The 6,847-nt window shown below is 39.3% G+C and overlaps 1 pseudogene; it reads right to left on the bottom strand.

Moving 5' to 3' along the window:
* Window positions 1-2,211: 2,211 nt before the first annotated feature.
* LOC132280321 (small nucleolar RNA R71) lies at window positions 2,212-2,310 on the bottom strand (annotated as a pseudogene).
* Between the last annotated feature and the right edge of the window lie 4,537 nt (window positions 2,311-6,847).

The following is a 6,847-nucleotide window of genomic DNA, read 5'->3' as shown; positions in this document are numbered from 1 at the left end:
TTTTATATCTTGATTTATGTATTTTTGAGGGAATTTGTACTGTGATGCATGTTTTGACACTTTTATATGTATAGATCTTGTTTTTTATTCAATGATTTATGTGGTTTAATGCTTCCAATTGATCATTTCATTCTATCCATATGTCTATGTATGCTAGAATAGATGTTCATGTGTTTGTCTCTATTTCTTGTATTATTGATGCATGTCTATATGTATTAATGATATAGATCTAGAGATTGTCAAGACATAGTGCTTAATGGAATGCTCTTGTGGTTTATTTGATGGTTCATACTCATTTCTTGATGGATTGTGCCTCTCCCTTAGTTTAATTAGTTTAATTTCATGTCATTAGCTTAATTGTAGTGTAGTTATAGTTTAGATGTTAAATGGGAGGACAATCCATGCTTATTGTTTGATGTTCCATACTTATGAAAGCAAGTAACATATATCTCTAACCTTGTGATGTGTTTGGATTGTGAGCTTAAAGAAAGGATTAATGGCTTAGTTTGATATATTGTGCTATCCACCATGTTACTTAGACAATATATGCTTAATTTGTTATCCATGTTTATTGAAACAACCACACACACACACACACACTATGTTGCAATACATGTTTTCCCCCTCATTAATCATTCATTAAGGGTGTAGAAAAGCTATACTTAGTGGTGATCTCTAAACCCCAAGATCTCTCTCTTATTTTCTCTCCATTACATTTAATTGACTACTTTAGTTTAAATTGCATCTTAGTGTAATTTAACTACCAACCAATCTTTTGATCACTCGACCTACTAACCCTAATCTCGATTCCACAACTTAGTACGACCCACCAATCCCTTAGGACGATAACTATATTTTTAGTGAAAGGTAGTAGTGGATATTTCTAAATGTAAAACTTGGCCACAATCATCATAGCTCTACACCAATATCTTTTGGTGCACAAACTTTGGATTTGGGGTGCGACCTTCGAAGACCACCAAGTTTTTGGTGCCGTTGCCGGGGATTGATTGAAGGCAACATTGTATTTGTGGAATGAATTAGGAATTAGTACTCTTTTGTTCGTGTCTTTACTTTGTTTCCATTTTCATTTTGGTTACTTATTGTGTTGGTTCTTGTTTGACTAGGTGCATTGAAAAGAAGGTGAGCAAAGGAGCATTTCAAGCAAAGGAGCTAAGCAAAAGCAAGGAAAAAGGTAAAATCTAAAAAATTTGCAAGGCTAAAATTGAAAATTGAATTGAATTGCTAAAGGACCCTTTGTGAGCTCTTTCTTAACTCAATCTCTAGTTAAATCGTTGGCCCACGTGGAGGCTTGTATTTCAATTCTTAGATAAATCGTGAGCCCACGTGGAGGCAATTTACTTTTCTTTGCATATTATTGATAGCATGGGAGTATGGGATCATTGTATGTGGAGGAAGTTTGTTGATTGTTGATTTGTTGCGAAGGTGAAGTGTTTGTTCATTGCTTATTGCTTGTTGTGTTTTGTTGTGCATGCATGGTCGTAGATCATTGAAACCTACTCTTGTCCCTCTAAATTTTCATCTTGAATCCTTTGTTCGAAACATTAGGGGAAGAGGAAGTTTTAGTCAATCCATTTCATCAATGGAAGGACATAATAAGGACCATGTGGAGGACCTTGGTCACATAGACCAACAAGGCATCCTCCACCCAAATGTGCATTATGATAACATGCAAGTACCATTAGGCATGCCGAGGCCATTCATTCACCCACCACAACAACAAGGCCAAGTTCCATTGGGAATACCAAGGCCAATCTATGCTCCACCACCTCCTATCATTCAAGGCAATCAAGGTGCCCATGTTGCACCTCCAATTGCTAATCCTCCCCTTGCTTTAAGAGATCATTATGTGCCTAATGAATACAATGCACCCACATGCATTCAATTGCCACCATTTAGAGCACACCACTATGAGATCAAACCACAAACCATTCAAATGCTTCCTAACTATCATGGACTTCCAAGTGAAGAACCTTACAAGCATTTGGATGAGTTTCTTGAAGTATGTTCTACCGTGAGATACATGGACATACCGGAAGAGGTCTTAAGGTTCAAACTTTTTCCATTCACCCTTAAAGACAAGGCAAAATATTGGTTTAACAATCTTAGGCCTTTTTCAATAACTTCTTGGGCAGAAATGTAACAAGAGTTCTTGAAGAAGCACTATCCGATTTCTAAGACCAATGCCATGAGAACCTCAATTCGAGAGTTTTCACATGGGGATGGGGAAACATTCCATGAGGCATGGGAAAGATTCAATGAATTGCTTAGGAAGTGTCCACATCATGACATGCCCAAATGGTAATTAGTTCAATATTTCTTTGAGAGCTTATCCGACAATTATAAGGGCATGGTTGATGCTTCCATGGGTGGCTCTTACATTAATAGGCATGAGGATGACGTGTGGCATCTTTATGAGAGTATGAGTGAAAATTCTTTGCATCAAACTTTATCTTCTAAGAATGGTAGGAATTCAAGTGGAATGAAGAGTGTTGTCTTACATCAAGTTGACCATTCCAATGAAATAACCACTGAGATGAAATCCTTATCTCAAAGGTTTGATCAATTCTTGATCAACCAAAACTCGGAAAATCAATTATCTTCTGTCCATAACCATTCCCATCATGCATCCAATAAGACATGTATAACTTATTCAAGTGTTTTACATTCTACTTCCAATTGTCCCCATGGACATGTGCAAAATGAGCATCATGAATAAGTCAATGCAGCTTTTGTTAATTAAGGGAACAATCCTTATGGCAATCATTATAATCCTAGTTGGGGGAATCACCCGAATTTCTCTTGGAAAAACCAAGGGGAAGGCTTAAACCCTCCCCAAGGTGGTTTCCAGGGGAAGTATGTTCCACCTCCAATGCAAAGCCAGGGTTCCCAAGGTTTTAGATCATCATTTCAATCACAAGGAAATCAATTTGCTAATTCTATTTTCCTAGTCAACCATCATATTCTCAAGGAAATGCTAGGAGTCCCGGTTTGGAAGAGAAAGTTTTGACCGCTCTAGGCACTCTAGAGGCCAATACTCAATTGTTTCATTCTCATTCTCAATCTATTGCTAAGCTAGAAATCCAAGTAGGGCAAATGGCTAGTACTTTAAATGCTAGAGAGAAAGGGAAAATGCCTTTAAATGCCCCACAAAAGCAACAATGTGTTGTGGAGGCTCATTCCTCATCGGAAGGTCACATGATAGAGCATGTCAATGCGGTGACTACCTTGAGAAGTGGGAAGATTGTGGACAACCAAGTGGGTATGTCCAATGAAGAGAGTAAACCGGTGCAACCACAAGTTGACACCCGTCCCGTTTCATATCCTATTCCTCCTTCATTGCATATGCATGATCTTTCAAATGAGAATATCTTGAAAAGTGATTTTGAAAAAAAAAATTTGCAAAATGATTTCAAAACTTTTTGTGTTGAAGAGACTTCAAAGAAAATTTCTGAAAAGGTTTTTGAGCCAAGAGCTCTATTTCCGGATGCCTTAAAAGGATCTATTTCAATTGACAAGCAAAAGGCCAAAACAAATAAAATTATGGATGTGTTTAGACAAGTGAAAGTCAATCTTCCACTTTTGGATGCAATCGAGTAAATTCTGGCTTATGCCAAGTTCTTGAGAGACTTATGCACCCAAAAGAGGAAGAACAAAAGCCAAACACCTAGGAAAGTGGTCTTAACCGAGCAAGTAAGCTCAATTTTGTAGCATAACACTCTTTCGAAGTTTAAGGACCCCGGTTCACCTACCACTTCATGCATCATTAGAGATCATATCATTAATCAGGCTCTTCTTGACTTAGGAGCAAGTGTTAATATTCTGCCATACTCGGTATATGTCAAATTAGGCTTAGGAGACTTGAAACCGACGTTGGTGGTTTTGCAACTTGCCGACCGATCCATCAAAAAGCCTAGGGGTATCATTGAGGACGTATTGATTAAGATTGATAAATTCTTCTTCCCTGTTGATTTCGTTGTCATTGACACGGAACCAGTCTCGAACCCTAAGAGCCAAATTCTCGTTATCCTTGGTCGTCCTTTCTTGGCAACCGCGAATGCCAACATTAATTGTAGGACGGGGATAATGAAGATCTCATTTGGCTACATGAAGGTGAAGTTGAATATCTTCAATCCAACCCCCAATTCATTTAACAGCATGAAGAAGTGAATGTTGTAGAGAAATATCATAACCTTGAATGTGAAGGAATAAAGTCTTTCTGTGAAACCAAAATTTCAAAAAGTCCATCTTCAATCCTGAATTCCAAGAAAGTTGTTTCAAAACCTTGTTTTGAAAGGGCATGGAAGCCTAAAGATCATTGTGACTAAGGACCAAAAATTTCTTTTGAGCTTAATCCAACAAGTTCTCTAAGGAACCATTTGTTGGGTGGAGTTCAAAACACTTATCACCCCATTAAGGAGGGGATGCACTACAAGATGTTTGACCCGGGGTAAAAGAGCCCAATGTCTTGCTAGAGACGTTAAAGACTAGTACATTTCGTAGGGTGTCATAGCCCTATTCCTCCCTTATTTTTATTTTAAATTTCATTTTTTGCGAAGTCTAGATATTTGGTTTAGGTTCATATACATTGTTAGGAACTGTGATTAGGATTGCATGCATTTTCATGTTGAAAATGGGCATTTTGCATAAGTTCGATCGATCTCCAACGAGGTTCGATCGATTGAACTCCATACTTGCATCCACCTGCATCCAATCACCTCTCTGTCCAATCGTTCAAAGAAAACCTGCATATTTCAGCTCTTTGTCCCATCATTCGAACTTGTTCCTAGATCGATCTTTAGTTATTCGATCGATCCAACTTCATCTTGGATCGATCTGCAGTCTCAACACTTAGAAATTTTTTGAACCTGCATCTAACCTGCATCAAACAGCTCTCCGTCCCATCGATCAAACATGTCTGCAGGTTTTTGCATGTTCGATCGATCGAAATTATTCTTCGATCGATCTTGGAGAGATCGATCTCTATTCTTTGTATTACTGTTTTGTTTAAAGTTTAATTTTTTTTTTGTTTTGAATTTTAAAATAGTAAATTATATATATTTTATCTTGTTTATTCAAAAAAAAAATAAAAAATAAAATAAAATAAATAAAATTTCAAAGCTTCAAAAACAAGTTGTCTTTTAGTGAGGAGAGATCGATCACAGTTCGATCGATCTGAGATTTCAGTTCGATCGATCGAACTGGTAATGAAATGTTTTTAAAAATCAAATCTAGGGTTGTTAGATCGATACCACAGATCGATCTAACACCCTCTCCTTTGTCCCTCGCCGCTGCAACTCACCTCCCCACCTCTGGCGAACCTTCCGGCTGCTCCATCTCACCTCGAATCTCTCCACTTCATGTCGAATCTCTCATCTCCCTTTCATCTCATCTCTTGGTTTGAGGTAAGATCTGAACCCATCTCTTTGATTTCAAGCTCTATTTTCATGCATCCATGCTTTAAATGTTAGATCTAAGGTGTTTTGAAGATGAATCTTGCCATTGATGAAGTTTTGAAGCTTTGTATATATGTGTGTATATATGTATATATAGGTTTTATATTTCTTAATTTTAATTTTGATTTTGGGGTCACGGGCCAAGGAAAGTGACCATCTATGTTGATTTGTTGTGTAGAGGGGCCCACAAGCTTGTTTGTGAGGCCCTCGTGCCATCCACGTCACAGATCTATGACTTTTCGAGTTTCACCTCACAGTTCGATCAATTGAAATTTTTCTCAGATTTGTTTCGATCTCACTTATTCACGATCGATCGAACTTGCATCGATCTCACATTTTTGTGATCGATCGAACTTTACAGATATACTTCACACATTTTACACACCATCTCTTGTGTTTTATGCTATCTTACACACGCCCAATGCTTATGTTTTCCATATTGGATGCGTTCCATACTTATACTATCCAGCATGCTTCACATCATGTCACTTATTCCTTGTCACTTGCATAGATTCATGTTCCTTATCTGTTTTGTCTATCCTATTTGACATACATGATTCTATAAATTGTGCTTTAATTCTTTATACCAGCACTGACTTCCTTTTTGTAAGTGTTCCTTTTATTTTGTAGGCCATGGCTAGGGTAAAAACTATTGCTCGCGGACACTATCACCACAGGGCCAGGCGGAGATTAGACAACGAGGCAGGTCCATCTCACACCCAGGACCCCATTCATGAGTCCGAGCTAGCAGAGCCCACTCTACCTCAGTCACCATCCACTGACAGTCGACTACAGTTTTTAGCTGAGGCATCTTCTTCACAGGCCGACGCTGAGGCTGAGCACATACCATCTCCATCACCACCACCAGCTCAGCCAGCACAGCACTTAGGCCGGCCATTTCTGAGATACTCACACCTTCGGGTGGCGCACGAGTCGGTCTTTGACATACACTACTTCTCCGGGTCTGCTCTTATTAGAGTAGCATATGACGATATAGACCGGAGGGCCATCTCAGCCATACTAGCCCCTGTCACATACCTAGTGTACTCGAGGTTGGTCAGGATGTTCTTCCAGAACCTCCGACCTGCCTCGAGTAACCTGGCGGAGCTGTGGACCACCATTGACGGCCACCCTGTCAGTATCACGGTGGACACCCTTTCCAGATCTTGCCGTTGTCCACAAGTTTGCCCTCCCGATCTCCAAGATACCTATCCTACTTTATAGAGGCCCTCCTATGCAGGCATGGCCGTTGCACTCACAGGTCACTATGCCGGTGGCGAGACCTTCGCCACCCGGACTTATCTGCTAGACGATATGTGGTTCTTCGATTCGGTGGTATACAGAAATGTTTTCATGGCCGGCCACAAGATACA

Source organism: Cornus florida, unplaced genomic scaffold, assembly GCF_030987335.1.
Source record: "Cornus florida cultivar Cherokee Brave unplaced genomic scaffold, ASM3098733v1 CherokeeBrave_3.0.0_Hap2_Chr10, whole genome shotgun sequence".
Taxonomy (NCBI): domain Eukaryota; kingdom Viridiplantae; phylum Streptophyta; class Magnoliopsida; order Cornales; family Cornaceae; genus Cornus; species Cornus florida.
The sequence above is the reverse complement of the archived record's forward strand: the minus strand, read 5'-3'. Positions and strand labels throughout refer to the sequence as shown.